The sequence below is a fragment of the Danio rerio genome, chromosome 4 (assembly GCF_052040795.2).
Source record: "Danio rerio strain M-AB ecotype USA chromosome 4, GRCz13ab, whole genome shotgun sequence".
Lineage (NCBI taxonomy): Eukaryota > Metazoa > Chordata > Actinopteri > Cypriniformes > Danionidae > Danio > Danio rerio.
In genome coordinates this window covers 15,052,501-15,070,186 of record NC_141024.2, presented here as the reverse complement: position 1 = coordinate 15,070,186, position 17,686 = coordinate 15,052,501, and the positions used below count along the sequence as shown (strand labels likewise).

The window sequence follows — 17,686 nt, the reverse complement described above, 5'->3', positions numbered from 1 at the left end:
ACAGTATACATGGCGTATATACAGATTATTGAAAATTTAACGCAATGTGTTTGCTACTTTCTGTTATTATTTGTCTGAAGTAAAATCACTGTCCATTAAAACAATCCTCTTTTCCTTTTCTTCGATGTGATTAAAGTAATGGATGATTAAAATAATGAATGATTAAATAATGAATGATTCATTGTGACTACTTTAATTTTAATTCAACAATTTATTATTTTCAAGCTAATCAATTTAACTGTAACTCGTGTTACATTTTCAAAATATTATTACTTATTTTTTAAAAGTAATGCGTTATTTTACTCGTTACATAAAGTTATATTATTACTTTCAATATTAATCCGGTGTATATACAGGATGTATTCATATACATGTATATATGCTTTGCATTTTGTTTCTAATTTGCATTTTTTTTCTTTTGTTTGACTTTTTTTCTTTTGCTTTTACTATTCTCTTTCTTTTTCTTTGATTGGTTTCCTCATCATTGCTTTTTTGATTTACCTTTTGTTTTGATTTACTTTTTTATTTGTTTTGTTTTGTTGGATAATATTTATTAATAATTAGTTAGAATAAAAAGTAAATTATTTAAATTAGGCAAATGAGTTGATAGATCATTTCTAATGATGTACATACATCTTGCAGCCAGTTTAGATGTAAAGTTTTTTTTTTATTGTTTTGATTAAAGAATCTATTATTTACTTTTTCTCTTGGTCTCGCCAGCTGTGAAGCCAAGCGGAAAGTAGTCTTTAATATAAGAGTAATGCAAAAACTTTAATAAGCGAAAGCAAAAGTCGACTGCCGCACATTTTAGGAGATTTAGAAAAACCAGCATGTATACTTAAGCCTCAAAAAGGTGCATCTATGTGGTTCTCACATGAGCACATGAGACTTTCTGCGAATATTTTGTTGACAGTAATCGCGCACACATAATGAGCAGTACGAAATGTGTAGTGCAAGAGAAGATTTTCCACTGGTCAATCGAACATGAAAGTTTGGTTATCTTAGGCGGATATAAAAAGTGTGAAGGGTTGATAATATTGGTAGAAAAATAAAAGAAATAAGTTGTTATCAAATACACTTTGGCTGCCGTTAATATACCTGGGCGGCCCACCCAAGTAAACTCTATGTGTGGGAAGCACAGCGTGATATTTAGTTTTTTCTTTTTCTTTTTTATGCTATTTGATTTACTTATTGATTTGTTTTTTTATCCAAAGCAGAGAAAAACAAAGCGCCAGTGCTATGAACAAGATGTTGTTGGTTTACCTTGTAGTTCAGTGATCATCTAATTTTATTTGGGTGTTTGTTTGATGCACTGTTCTTTCTTCCTTCACTATTTTTTTTGCATTAATCAATGTTTTCAAATCCCTCATTAGCACTGGCACAAGACTTTTTCAAATTGTAAAGCTTCTATAAGAAATAGCAGTGAGACAAGAAAGAACAAGCCAGCATAACGTGTCTCGCTACCTCCAACTGTCTATTAAAAAATGATGCTGCTCGCCGAGTGCTGCAGGCTGCATGTGTTAAACCATCCACCTGCTTCCCAAGGCTCGCTTAAACCAGAGAATCTTCTTTATTCATCGACACGCTGTGTGTGTCCACCATCACACCTAGCACGATCACGTTTTCCATGCCTTTTATTAAATTGAATCCATACTCATCCTTTTCATTTCTATATGAAGTATAGATCGTAACGTAAGCCCACAGGTCAATGCCAGATGGAGACTCGCCGCATGCATATATTCTCATTGCTGATTAGATCACAGGCCAGATTTCACTGCAGTCAAACTCTGTGAGCTTAATCCAATGCATGTGTGAGAGCATGCGGACAAATCCGTGCACATTCTGATTATAGTAATTGTACATTAATGGATATCACTGCCACCGCCAGTCTGAACTTTACTGCAGTCATCACCCTTTAATCTCCGGTGCAATGCGTCACCTCACTCTTTACCTGTATGTGAAATATCTAGCACTTTCTTTCTTTCTTTCTATCTGCTAAGTTGTTCCTGCATTATTCCCTATAAGCTGAAGTGCTTTCTCAACAGCCTATTAAGAAATTATCAGAGCATTGCAGCCGGAACAGAATCCCACGCAGTCAGTACAGAGCTTCAGGCGGCTTGCAAAATGCCCTGCTTTCTTGTATCTGCTGCATGGATCAGCAGCAGGGTGTTTGGACCGCATCAAATGTAAAGTAGGCAATTGCCACCCTCAAACTAGCTCTTTCTCATTATCTCTTGCTTATCTGGGTCAAAATGACTCGAATATTCAGAGTTTGAACCCTCTTTTGTAATGCTTGTTTACGTTTCATCAAGGTGGTTGTGTGCGCTGCTATTCTGTGTTATGTACAAGTCGACATTTCCAACGTTCTTTTTCAAATCGTGGATTAGAATGGGTTTGTAGTTGAAATTTCATTATGGAGACTCCACTGGAGTATTCAAACTTGGTTTGAAAGTGCTTTTATGCTTTTAAGAAAATATAGCAAGACTCGGGCAGCTACTTAAGCGTAAATATGAACTTTTAAGCAAATAAAACATCAAGTGAATGTTAATACTGAATCCTGCATTTTGATTCTGCACTTGTAGAGTCCGTGCTGTCACTTGCTTGAAGTGAATCTTGAATTGGAAATGAAAACTAGTTGGTATTTTGTTAAACGAACGTGACTCAAATATTAAAAATGTAAACTTTTTGTTGTTATTGTAGTGCTCGTTTGCATTCTATCAAGGTGGTGAATTGGGTTTACTTGTCCTTCATTGTATTCAAGTTAGAGTTTTTTATATTTTATTTAAGAACATTCATCCATTTATGATTTGTATTCTAGTTGGATTTTTTTTAGCATTCTGTTTAAGATTGTAGAATATAACAGACTCAGTCAATATTCCATCATCATCATAATTGGAATAATTGATTTGGAACTTGACTCAGAAGTGTTTGTATGCTTTCAAGCATATGTAGCAGGACTCTGGAAACGACTTTAGGGTAAATATTAACTTTTTAAGCAAATGAAAACACCAAGTTAGCATCGATGCATCATAGTGAATCCTCTGTTTTGACTCAACTCTTGCAGAGCAAGCATTGCCATTTGCTTGAAATTAATCAATTAAAATGAATACTAGTTGGCATTATCTGAAAGAACATGAATCAAAAATTCAAAATGTATCCTTTATCATTTACAATTTCTTTTTATTTGTGCTCATTAGCATCCTTTCAAGTTTGTAAATTGCGTTAATTATGCTTTGTTGTATTTAATTGAAAGTTTCTAACATTATATTGTCTATGTGCTTGGTTTTAAAATTAGATTTTTCAACGTTCCGGGTATAATAGGTTTGAAATCAGAATTGGAATAATTGATTTGGAACTTGATTCAGTTTGTATGCTTTTAGGGTAAATATTAACTTTAAGCAAATTAAAACACTAAGTTCAAATTAAACTTTATAGCGAATCCTCCATTTTGGGTAGCTTGGCGATTTCCAAAAATAAACTTTTAGAAATAACATATTTCTTCCATAACCTACAGAAGATAAAAATAAAAGTTAATAGTTGCATAAAAAAACAACAACATGTCAATAAAAAGCCATCAGCCTTTCAATTCGATCCGCCTGCCCCATTGGATTGTGACCCCTGGGGAGATTACATTATATTAAAGACAAGGCAATAACGTCAGATGTAGAGGATTTATTTTATGGCACCAGATTAAACTTAACATTAAAACATTGAAAATAATTACAGGCCATGACTGAACATGGAGGATGGTCTCCGAGTGGCGGTCTCCAAAATTACACCAAGATTAGACTTGGGCTGATTAGTGTGTGTGTGTGTGTGCACCATTGTGTGCAAGGTTTGTTAATTTATAACCACCAAAGAGAGTCACTGGCTTTGTTATTTTGGGGGTCGCGAGCTGAAAAGTTTGGGAACCCCTGCTTATTGTATTTGATTTAAAGTTTGTAACGTTCTATCATCCATATGCTTGGTATTAAAGTTTGATTTTTCAACATTTTTCCCATTTAGGAATCTGGAATATAATATGCTTGAAATCATCAGAATTTGAATGATTGATTTGGAACTTGATTTAGAAGTGCTTTAATGCTTTCAGGGAAATAAATCAGCACTCATTGGCCTACTGTACATCACTCTTAGCAAACATAAAAACATCAAAAAGTGAAAGTTAATACAGTTAGATCCCATTTAGAAAGCAAATAAATTCAAAGACTCCTCTTTTGATAATTGCACACCCGCAGAGCAAGTGCTGGCATGGCAGATTTGTTTCTGTGCCATGCATTATACAAAAGAATGTTATGTGGTGGGAAGCCTGAGATATTAAATAGGAATACTGCATATCCGCCGTTCAAAGGAAGGCAGCATTATTTCTCCAATTTGTTTGGGGAATTCGAGAAGAATGTGTATTGTAATACAGATTAGAGATTTTCCACTTGCCTCATCACATGAGCTAGCATTAGCGATTAGCCTACTCACACACGGCTTAAGCAGCACAATGGCTCAAACTAAAATAACCACTTGCGTCTTTCATTTACAGTTACGGCTAAGGCAGCAGATATTATTACTCATTTAAGATGGCTTGTGGGTTCCAGCCAGTTCTTTGGAGATGTATGTGGCTGGGATTTTTGTTTTGAACAGAGAAGGTGGCATGAGGAGTTTTACTTGGTCTTGCTGTGTAAATCGCATTGACTCATCCACAAGCTGATTTTCATCCTTTATGCCAAGAAAAGTGTGTGAAAGGAAAATGCTGGAAAAACCAGGTCAGACCAGCTTAAGGTGGTCAAGCTAGTCAAACAGTGAAATATAGTTAAGTTTGGGGTGCATTTTATAAAAAGCTAGGCTACAGTACAGATATACCCATATTTTCATTTATGAGTAGATATTTTTCTTAATTTATAAAGCAACAAATTTGAAATCTTTGTGTTATGAATATTTTTTATTAAATTTTTTTTCTTTCTCTATTTTAATAAAACACCGTATTGTTTTTATATTAAATTATATTATTATTCATTCATTTTCTTTTCTACTTAGTCCCTTTATTAATCTGGGGTCACCACAGTGGAATGAATCGCCAATTTTTTCCAGTATACATTGTTTACGCAGTGGATGCCCTTCCAGTTGCCACCCATCACTGGGAAACATTCATACTCTCCAATTCACACACATACACTATGGACAATTTTGGCTTACCCAATTTTCCTACAGTGCACGTCTTTGCACTTGTGGGGGCAAACCAGAGCACCCGGAGAAAACCCATGTGATAACATGCAAACTGCCACACAGAAATGCCAATTGGCCCAGCCGAGGCTCAAACCAGCAACCTTCTTGCTGTGAGGCGACAAAGCTACCCACTGCACTACCTTGCAGCCATTATATTATATTATATTATATTATATTATATTATATTATATTATATTATATTATATTATATTATATTATATTATATTATATTATATTATATCATATTATATTATATAAGGCACTCTCTGTTTTTATGTCAATTTCTCTGCATATTTGTGACCTGTCACACATTATAGATTACCGTTAGATTTAATTATGGTGATGTGTATATGAAGTAAGCAAGACTTCCACATAAATCTCTCTCCTAACAGACATTATTTCATTTACACACACACACACACACATACACACACACACGCACACACACACACACACACACATTTATATATACAAACACACACACACACAACTACAACAACAAAATGCAACTCTGCATTCTTGTTCCAAACTTGTCAGTTTCTTTGATTGTGTAATCCATCCTGCTGGCTGAACCGGTTCTTCACTAAACCATTCAAGCTCGTGAGACGCGAGTCATAAATTAAGAAATTGCATTTCATACAGCCGCCTGCTTATCTTGCTCAAGTATAAAATGAAAGTGTGTTAGGAGTGTATTGTTTAATTCCTTAACTCCCTGGCCGCTCAACCTCACAGCGTTATTAAAAACGAGAAAAAAAAAAGAAAGTTCTAAGCAACACTCAATCATTTTCAAGCAGATAACTAAAAAAAAACCCTCAATCTAAATCTGTTGAACACGTTTACAAAAACTCTCACGTAACACTTTTCCAAAAATCACTTTCTCTTGATTTATCAGAACAAAACCCCGAAAGCCACACGCATCGACTTGTTGCTACCACAAAAGCAATCTCCAGCTGGTTATTTTTATGATCGTGAACAAATGAAATGCTTTAAAGCAGCGGTTTTAATTTTGTTGTTCTCCTGCGATCCTGAGGCACATTGGTGGGCATAAAAGTGAGATGTGCACGACAAAAAAGATCAACACACAGTCTGGAAGAGTTAATGCAAGAAGGACTGATAGATGGAGAACAAGGGCGCACTGGAGATTGAAAGAGCAATGTGCTCTCCGGATGATGAAACATGCGTGTCATCCTGAAAGATTGTGTCTTGAAACAGTGGCATGGGTCTTCAGGAGTTTCAGGCAATGAATCTTGTGCATTTGTGTCCCCATCATGGAATGAAAACAAGCCTCCAACTTAAAATCTTCAATGAATTCAAGTCAATGGAAAACATTATTATTGTAGTTTTATTCTTAAAGTGTCACGTTGTTAATTTAAATGTTTCCAGTTTAGATTTGAAGGTGTCCTACATTATTTTTTATTATAAATCTAAGGTCAAAAAACACTTTAATTGGAGTTATTTGATACCACCCTTTGACAATACGTATGATAAGCCTCTGGTGACTACGGCTGCGGGATTAATCGAAATGGAATTGCAAACGCAATTGAGCAAAGCTGAGATTTGTCATGCACATCTTGACAGGGAAGCAATATTATAAAAAAAATTATAAATCTTTGGTCAAAAACACATTAATCACAGTCATGTGATACCACCCATATTATACATTATGTATGATAAATATCTGGTAAACCTCTGGTGATTAATTGAAATTAAATTGCAAATGCGATTGAGCAAAGCTGTGAATTTTTTTTTATTTTATTTTATTTTTTTCCCATGCACATCTTGTCAGGGAAGCACAGTTCTGTGACTTGTAGTAAATGTCCTCCAAAGCCAGATGGCGCTCTTGCAGAAACTCCAAACACCCACAAAGAAGAAGCCCAGGAAATCCCCAAATTATTGCATTACAAACAGAAGTTTTAACTGCTTTCGTTGATTCATTGACCAATTATCAAGCGACTACAAAATCTTTTCATGGAAGAATTTATTTCATATGCTTGACTGAAGTGAATGTGGAGTAAAAGCATTATTATATGTGGGATTTTTATATGCAGCATTTACAACACAGAGCAGAGTTTATTCAGAAGCGACGCAAACAGCTGTCATTAGCACAGAACAATTTTTTTTTTATGTCAATATCATCCAATTAAATTAATTCGATATTGAGATTTTTGATTATTATTAACAGTGTACTACGACTCCGTGTAGTAAATACTGCTCGGTCTCAAAATGATGGAGTTATAAAAACTAAAAAATGCATGTCTTCAATAAAATCTTCCATCCCTATTGGTGACACTAAAATTAATTGTAGCTTCCTCAATTTGCTACTTTCTGGATGTACCTTTAAATGCAAATCAAACATTAAAGGTACAATATTTCGATGTGCTTTATATTTATGTTATAACTACATTAATTGACCCGAAAGCTGTTATTAATTTATTTAACTTTGCGGTGTTCCGCATTTTAGTCTTTTTCAATGTGTTTGGCTAGCCATTTCACTATTTCATTGTGTTTAAAATCCTACCAATATTGAATAATATTGTCATTTTATTTAACAATGTTTTTGCTTTGTGCTTTTTTTTCAATGAAATAGCATTTAATGTTGAAGAACATGGTGAATGTATAATGAATGTCCAATATTAAAATGAGACGTATTCAAGATATTAAGTTGGAGCACAAACGGTATACTATAGTGCTTTTTTAAATAAATTTGACATGACTTGAATATCCGATGCTTTCTTAACTGTTTAACTGTTTTCTCACTTCTGTAACTTGCACTTTTGTTTGATTTGTTAATAAGTATTAATTGTGCACATAGTTGTATATTACTCAAATGCTGCTTTCAGCTGTGGGTGGTACCACTTAAACATATAAATAAACAATATATATATATAAATCATACAAATAAAGAACTTCTCTGTGAATATGTCTTTGCATTAAGACTGAAATTACCGACATCAAACTTACAGTGACACTTTAAAAAGAGCTTTACCGCCATGCGTCAAACTGTCGCCGCACTAGTGGAGTAAGAACATGTTTTTAGGGATAACCGCAGTTTGCAACTATGCTGCCAGGGGCCACAAAGGGACTGGATGCTAATGGAAAGAAATATACAGTAGCTGTAAATACTCTGCTACTTGTAGATGAAGATAAAACAATAAAACAAATAAATAAAGCAGGCTAATTCATTTTATTTTCTTAATTTTTGCAGGTTAGGGCTATGCTTCTCACGATGTATTGTATCCTCTAAAACAGACAGTATAGTGTAAAATCATGTTTATAACTAAGAAAACCAAAACATCCAAACAAAACTATATTTTAATTGAACACATCACATAAGGTACACATACAGTAAAGTAGCCTACCGTCTTATCTCGTATTGTCAAACGGCAAAGCTGATAATCTATGGTTATAACGCCAACCAGCGGTCAAAAGCTGCTAGCGCACCTACTACCGCCACAGCGTCAGCAAGGACGGTGACAGAGAGAACATATTGAAGTGTTGACTTCGGTACATCACGCAGTTCAGAATTCCCAATTACTTCATATGCTGTACATTTGGATTTGTAAAACATTTTCAGACTGTAACATTCACAAACAGAGGTATATATAACCGAGGATGAAGTGTAATGGGATGCTTGTGAAAACGGCAGAGAGTTGCTTGAAGTTTTGGTTTAGAGATTAAAGCTCCGTATAAAAGCAGTCCCTGATGGAGAAAAAAGAATGTGTGTTTCTGCAGCAAACGTAGGAATTGCATAAGAAAGCGAGTGTTAACAGAAACTTTGAGTCTGTCTTCTGTCTGCTAGATGAAATGTTGCCTGCACTGAAGCGCACACACAAATCCTATCTCTCAAAACACAGCAGCCGACATCTAAATGCTGTAATTGGTATTGCATTGATAATGTAGCACGTTCACCTTTTAGAGGACCATAAATCAGCAAACATCTCCCTAACAGCGCTCGACATCAATCATCCGCTGTTTGTTTTCTACACTCTCATTGAATGCTCATCGCTTGTTTTTAAAGGGCTTCCATAATGCTTTTCTGGATGTGCTCGTGGGTGGCTTTTTTTTTGCTGGTCCAATTATGAAGCACTTGAAAATCAGAATCAGCGCTCTGAGTGTGTAGAACTTACTGATTAAGGTGTGTGAGGGTCAGCTTTTGCCTACACCGAGGGGAACAAATGTCCCCACAAGGATAATAAACGCTGAAATCACCTACATTGTGCGGTGCCCGTGAGGAATACAGCTTTCTGAAACATGCTAAATGTTTTAATTACAATGTAAAAAATGCATAAAAATGTTTCAGTGAGAGGTCGATTCAGGCGTAGGGGACGGAAAATATCATTAGCTCAGTGTAAAAACACTAGAAGTCAGTGGAAAGCTTCTATTGCGATGTGCAGTATGTACATTTGGGTTTCTGCATTTCTGTCAGGATGCATTTGGTAAAAATTGCATTTATTTAATTCTATATATAAAAATATAATCAGCCTAACGGGAATATTTTTATTTTATATAAGTGTGTATGTATATGTAGTCCTGCCAGGATTTTGCAGGTAATTTTTAAAAGAATATTTGCAGCCTAAAATGACTTAAGTTGTGATGGCTTTTCTAAAATTGTATATTATTTGCTTCAATCCTTTTGCTTTGCTTTGTAATTTTTTTTTATTCTCAAGAACCCTTGGACTTGAAAAATCCTGGAGGATCTGTGTATGTGTTTACATATACAGTGGTCCCTCATTCATCGCAGGAGTTACGTTTTAAAAATAGCCCGCAAGAAGTGAAATCCGTGATGTAGTCTGCTTTAGATCAGCTTTTTGAGATGAGCATTAACATATTCACATTTTTCTCTCCTTTAAACACTGGTGTAAAAGCTGATTTATACTTCGGCGTCAAGCGTACTTGTACGTGCGGTCGCATAGCCCTCGTCGTGGCTGACGCCAATACTGACATGCACCTCTCAAAAAATTTAAATACACGACACAACGACGTGTAGCTCAAGCTCTGTAATTGGTCTGCTTGGTAGTCATGACGAATGTGGGCAGTGAAATCCCTGCAAACTTGTTGGAGCGAGTGTTTACAGGTGTAAAGTCCTGTGAAGGAGCTCAAGATTTAAATTTTTGTTTTGTGTTTACCTTATGATTAATGTTGTTGCACGTCTACCAGTTCCTCCCTCTGGATGAGCGAGTTTTAGCTTCTCGTACATTAAGGTAGCGTTCAGAATAAACAAAACACCGGCTAAGAAACTCAACACAGAGGAACATTACCTACTGCCAGCTAGTGTTTCGGAAGTGCTATTGCAGAGCAACACAAACAGCAGGCAAAAATACAAATGCATGGCAACACGCAAGGCATGTGCGAGATCTCTTAATGCAGAAGTATAAACCAGGCTTTACTTCTACTTTCCTTTAGAATGTCCAGAAGTCTAACTTTTTGTGTGATGGTTAGCATCTCCTTTTGGGTGCTACTGTGGGTGTCAGGAAGCAGAACGCAATGCGCTAATCAGGATGCAGAACAAAAAAAAAAAAAAAATGCATGTCAAATTGCACTTTAAAAATTATTAAATTATTTGTAATTAGTAAATATATTAGGAAATACATCCTGTGTTTCATCAACGTACCGATTCTTGAAATCTTAGCATTTGTATTGTTATTGAGTAAATAAAATGTTAAACATAAAACCATCAGTTTATCATTTATACTTAGCTTAGCTTTTTTGTCATTTAATTCAAAATGAAGACTGATTTTGAGCATCCAGTGGAGTTAAAAAAGCTTTTAAAATTACTTATTTTTAGTTAATTATCAGTTAACCCTAAAGACAAACATAAATAGTGGGCATTAGCTTTGAATGTTCTGAAAGAAAATACTAGGTTTTGGCCTGTGTGACAATATACATTTATTACATCTGTGCTATAGGAAATGATGGCATGCACTGCAGAACATTTCGGATTTGTTTATCATTTTTCATCCCTTTCTAACTAATGTTCCCAAGGCGATCACGAGTCATTCTTGCAATTTCAACAAATCCCCATTTATATTAGCCAGCTACATACATTAACTTGCTGACTTATTTAAATCGGCGTCATTCACAACAGCACATCATAGAGATCCAGATGTTCGAGCTTGTAAATCACATGCACACGATCACCATCAACAAATGCTACCAAACAAATGCTTTTTCACTGGTTTAAGACCATCAGGTCATGCTTATTAGTGCAGTATGTGTTCTCCATTGTTACTTGACACTTATCTAACAGTAAACATTTACCCTCATGCATTTAGCTGACTTAAAAAAGAGAAGCAAAGCAATTCCTTCATGAGCCAAAAAATAAACACAATTCTAGGTTTAACAGACAACTAGATTAAGACTTAAGCAAGAAAAGAGCATGTCGTGTGTGTGTGTGTGTGCGCACATTTTTAAAGTGTTAACAGTGTTAAAGGGATGTTAAGTGCTTGTGTCAGGTGTCTTAAACTGCTTCTTGAAAGATTATAGATGTTTTCAGCAGTTCAGGTTGAGGTTGGCAGCCCAAAGCTTTTTTTTATTAACCGACTTTGAGGATACAATGCAAAGATGTACATTTATGTTGAGTTAAGCAACAACAACACCTATAACAATTGAATTGAAATGTTCTGATTTCAATATGTTTAAGATGAAACATCATATATAATGCCATACATATAGATATTCACAATCGTAGGTAAAACCATGCATTTACCATGATGTAATGTAACTGTGTGGCCTGAATGCATTAAGAATAAATACAAATCACCACATTTTGCAGCTTAATAACAGTGTACTTACTTAAATTCCATTAACTATTTCATGACATCATGTCTACATATTTAATATATAGGCATAGTCTATATAATACAATGTATTTCTCTCATTCCTGCCACATAATCATGCTGCAGTTACTGGTATAACAGTAATACTTGGTAAATTCAATGGATTGCCTTGTAATAGGATCATTCATGGCACAGTTTTTCTCCTCTTTGTCAGCATCTTTGAAAACATCAGTTCTGATTCATTTGGCTTTAAATTACATCACAAACATATTTGTATTTGGAGTTGGTCTCCTGATTGATTTGACACTTATTCGCATGTAACAGCCAAATTAATATTTGTTTTTATGACAGGAATAGCAATATTAGAAAATTTGGGTTGCAGATAAGTTTTCTAAATAATTGCAAATTGCATTATTATTATTATTATTATCCACACAATTGGGCCAATAAAGGTGTTCACTGGTGGATGAAAGTTCACTGCGTGTTCGGCCTTTCCAGTGCACAATGTTGTTTTAGTTTAACTAGTTATGTTACGTAGCAGATGTACCTCGCTACGCACAAAGTTAAGAATGACTCTCACACAGGCCAAGTTGTCAAAAAAGGGTAACAGATTTATTAAACAAATATTCCAGTATCAGAACCAGGGAACAAAAAGGCCAAAACAACAACCAAAATAAGGAACGCTTAAATTTCTTACCTAAACTGAAAATAAAGTTCCGTAAATTAAACAAACAATTCTACCCTCCATAACTATCCATTAAACAGGGAAAATGGAAAATGGGACAAAAGAAAAAGGGCCTCCCCTTAGATCGTTCAGCAGTAAGTAAACATTTAGCCACAGCTAACACAGAATATCGTCCTAGTACCGTATTTAACAGAGTCAGCTGCATCTGATCCCAGCTCATGTGGAGAGAGAGAAAGAGACAGATAATAGAGGATACAACACACACATGAACATTATCTTGCTTTGCCAAAATAATGTTTCTCAATATGTAACAATATCTGACTCCAATTTTAATAAAATTAGATGGTATAGAATATTAATATATTTATCTTTCGCTGACTCCATTCATAAAACCTTAAGAAGATTATATCAATATTTAATTTAGATGAATATTTGAACCTGTTTGTTCGGATGCTCATGTCGCTCAGAGGAATCACCTCGGCCGGTCACGGTCACGGTCACACTCTCTTCAGACTTGATTATTAAACAGGGGTAGTTGACAAATACTTTTAGATGGTCACTTCAATGCTTGCTCATTCTAAAATATTTTTGATTAGTCCCCTTAGATGTACACCCTTGAGTTAAAGGTAATATTATTTTTAATCAGAGGTCAAGGCCTTATTGTAAATATAACCGACTACTGTTCTCTATAATCATTTTGGTTTAGCCAAGCTCATGGTTTCTCATGTGCACTTAATTTAGAACAACATTACTTTCAAACAAGGGTCAGGCACCCTATCTAGGTTAGTCGTGCAGCACCTTGTTGCCCTAAACGAAAATAACTCCTTTTCCACCCAAGTACACTTGAATCAATATCAAGAGTCAGTCGTATCTCTAAAATACAGTTAGTGTGCCCGATGCTCCATCTTAAATGGACTTTAGTCTGTCTATTGAACTAAGACAGTAGTAAAATTAATAATGAGTAGGCAGAATGCGTTCAAACATAACAATAAATGCAAGACATCAAATTCTCAAAGACAAGGTCAAAAGATGCATACCTGACTTAAAAATATACATACATGAGAGCTCTATACTATGGGCTAATCTGGCTGCAGAGTTGCCCTGACACTTTCCCTTAAATAGTCAGACCAGGAATCTCCTTTAATGAGGGGTATGAGTGGAACAACAAAAGCCATTTGCATTTAGTGGCATGTTAGATCTGAAGAGTAACTGCCTATAGGGATCAAATGGTAATTTGAATAGAAGCCCCCTAGGGAAAGGAACACCCTTAGCAGTGGTTCAAAAGATACCTGAAGTTATATATCTATTGTTTCGATTGTCTATTTTTGAGACAATAAGACCATTGTACCAGTCGCACTGAGACATTTCAAATGATATCAAACATGATGCAAAAGGTCACTTGCATTGATACAGAACATTCATACTTTTTAGATGACTATTCTTTGAGTTGAGTGAGGGGAAGAGTAGGGGAAGGGAGTGCGGGAGAGAGCTTTTCCCACATTCTCGCTCAATGGGGTGTGGATGTAGTTGTTTGCATCGTCCATGTGGATGCATAAAATTCCGAGATTTCTCAAATCTTACATTATTATTGCATGTAAACAAATAAACAGTCTGTGTGATGAAAACAAGCTGCACCATTAAGTACCGCTAACATTTAGTAGGCCTATACGCATTATATCACATTTATCAACAAAAATTATATCACAATTATTATTGTTTTTCACGAAGCCCTAAACAACAAAGCCTCCCTTGTAGTAACATTTTTAATTCAGAAGAAAGTGAATACATCTTTGTCCAATGAAGTGCTCAAATTAAACAGACTGGGATGGAAAACAGAGCAAGGTTTTAGTTGGGAACGACAATGCATGTCAGAGTGAGAACTGACCACAAGACTAGTTATTAGTGGGATTTCCTGTTTAAAGCCCCTGTGACATTAAGTGGGTCATACAGTGGAGGATTTGTGAGGTATTAATGCTTGCAGCTGTGGTTATTGGAATTTATTCATTATGAAAATTACGGAGGCTTTTTAAACCCTCTGTAATGAGTGTAGTGGCGTGAGGCTTCCGCTGTCCGAGTACAAGGACTAACAATATGATGAATAATGAGGGATAAAGTGAATAATTTGCCCTCTGAAAAAAAAAATGTTTTACAGTCTTGCATAATCCACAGGGTTCACTTGATCAACTGAATGGTGGAGAGTCAGAATTTGAAGATTTCAGATGCAGGAGCATGTACAGTTCAGAATTATTGATTTTTTTTTCTTTTTTTAATTGTGTCCCAAATGATGTTTAACAGAGCAAGGACATTGTCACAATATGTCTGATAATATTTTCTCTTCTGGAGAAAGTCTTATTTGTTTTATTTCGGCTAGAATAAAAGCAGTTTTTAATAAAAAAATAAATAAATAAAAATAAGGTCAAAATTATTAGCCCGTTTAAGCTATCAATATTTGTTTCGATAGTCTACAGAACAAACCATCGTTATATAATAACTTGCCTAATTACCCTAACATGCCTAGTTAACCTAATTAACCTAGTTAAGCCTTTAAATGTCACTTTAAGCAGTATAGAAGTATCTTGAAAAATATCTAGTCAAATGTAATTTACTGTCATCATGGCAAAGATAAAATAAATCAGATATTAAAAATGAGTTATTAAAACTATTATGTTTAGAAATCTTCTCTCCGTTAAACAGAAATTGGGGAAAAAATAAACGGGGGGGGGCCTAATAATTCAACTGTAGATTTAGTTGTTTTACTTTTATGATGTTGAGTGTAGGTTATTTTAACTGCATTTAAAGTCAAATTTCTGAACATAAACCTTAGAGGCTGACAAAAACGCTCAGTTTGGGGGAATATCAGAGGAGCTTTTCATTTAGTCTTATTTCAGGGCTTTAATGTCCCATATTGAATGCTAAAACCATATATATTATGAAGAAGAGCAAACTACAGCATCTTTAAGTGGAATTAATTTAATAAAAAAATTAAAGAATGCATTATTTAAAACCACTAAGTTATTTGCATGACAAAGCTGAATTCAATAAAATTTTATTTAATATTCATTTATTTCTTTTAGTTTCATAATTATTTCATTAAATAAATATTAATATTTCAGTATTAAACAATTAATGCTACTTAGCTTTTGTTTTGTTTTATTAACTGGTAATATTTGAGTGTTTAAATTGCAGATAAGTTTTATAAATATTTATTTAGTTTTTTTTTATGGACAGTCTGTTTGTTTAATTCAGTTTAATTGTATTTTTTATTGTATTTTTTATTGAAGAAGTTGTGATTTTATAGATTTTAAGGTTTTGCATAAATGTTTTCTAAATATTAGCAATTATTTATTGATGTATTTGACTTCGTTTTGTAGTTAGAAATATTTTAGTTTCAAGAAATATACAGTTGAAGTCAGATTTATTAGCCCCCCTAAATTATTAGCCCCCTGTTTATTTTTTTTTCCCCAATTTCTAAACATATTAGTTTTAATAAATAATTTCTATAAACTGATTTCTTTTATTTTTGCCATGATGACAGTAAATAATATTTTACTAGATATTTTTCAAGACACTTTCATACAGCTTAATGTGACATTTAAATTATATATGAATTATTAAATGACTATTAAATGACTTATTCAAAAAATTAAAAGGAGGTTTAAAAATTCTGATTTCAGCTGTATACATTATTATTGTTATTAGTATTATTGAAGCAAATTATTTAGCTGCATGAATCAAATATATAATATCATATGTAATTATTATAATATAAATAATTACAAAAACAACAAGCTAATATTTTGATATGAATAAGAACACATTTAGGTTAATGCTTATATAAAAGCATTTATTCAAAACAAGTAAGCATTGCATTGAATTCAAGCACTTCATTTACATATTTGATTAAAAGTGCACATTTCTAAAGTAGTTAATTGTTCACCGATAAAGAGTTTTTGGCTGGTTTAACAAGTAACACAAGGGGCAACTGCTCCTTTCTTCTCTGTTAATTAATTGAAGACCGTCAGCCATTGTTCTGTAATCTCAAAATATCCACTGGTTATTTGACCTTGTGCGATATGTCGTTCCATCACTAGTCAGCGGTTTTACAAATAATTTCAGCTCTGAGCAAATTGAATTGACCCCCTTTGTGATCCTTCTGACAGATTCCCATTGTATTATTTGCTCCCAAAAACCCTCTTTAGCAGTAATAATCACTTTCTCCCTCTCTCTATCTCTTTCTCCATCTCTCTGAAGACCACCGAATCTGTCAGTCCTGCTGAAGTTATTGACTTTTACCCACAATTCTGTGCAATGGGAAGACTTTTTTTGTGTGTGGAAAGATTCACCTAATAAGGTGTGTGTGTGTGTGTGTGTTAGTGTTGGCCTGCGGCATCGGAGTCTTGGCTAATTAAACCCCAGTGTAATTTATTAATACAATGTGTTCTGGATGGAGCTGCTGGTTGTGTGTTTAAGTGAGTGCAATTAGGAAACCTATCAAGTGGAAAAGATACGTTATCTCTGCAGTAAACTCCATCGCTGGAGGGAAAACGGAGAGAGGGATGAGGAAGGAGGGATAGATAATGCAGGAAGCTTTTCTTTGCTTCATTGAATTCGAGAAAACTCTTCAAGCCCCAAACTAGTCAACAAACTTACACTGCTGCACCCTTTGTGAACTACACTTTGCTGCGGCAGAAAATAAACATGTTGTTTTATGGTAATGTCGCATTCTAAAAGCTCAATATCATTAAAGGTTACAACTATGAATGTTGTGGTTTTTAATAATAATTGTATATATTTTAAAGTATAGCAACTAAAACCATAACTGTCTGGGAAAGCTACTATTGGAATCATTAAAAAAAGTATATTAAATAATATTATTGATAAAAGAGCAGACAACTAGTGTTCCAAGCTTATAAAGCAAACCCAGAATGTTATCATATGCTAATATGAATGCTAATTTGTTTGAATCATTAATCATGATTAAATGTGGGCAAAATAAAAAGTTTGTATTTAC

The 17,686-nt window shown here is 34.4% G+C and overlaps 1 protein-coding gene across 5 annotated transcripts in view; it reads left to right on the top strand.

Moving 5' to 3' along the window:
- Positions 1-17,686, top strand: part of plxnb2a.1 (plexin b2a, tandem duplicate 1) — a 175,353-nt gene that overhangs the window by 105,460 nt on the left and 52,207 nt on the right. The gene's annotated exons all lie outside the window — the stretch shown is intronic.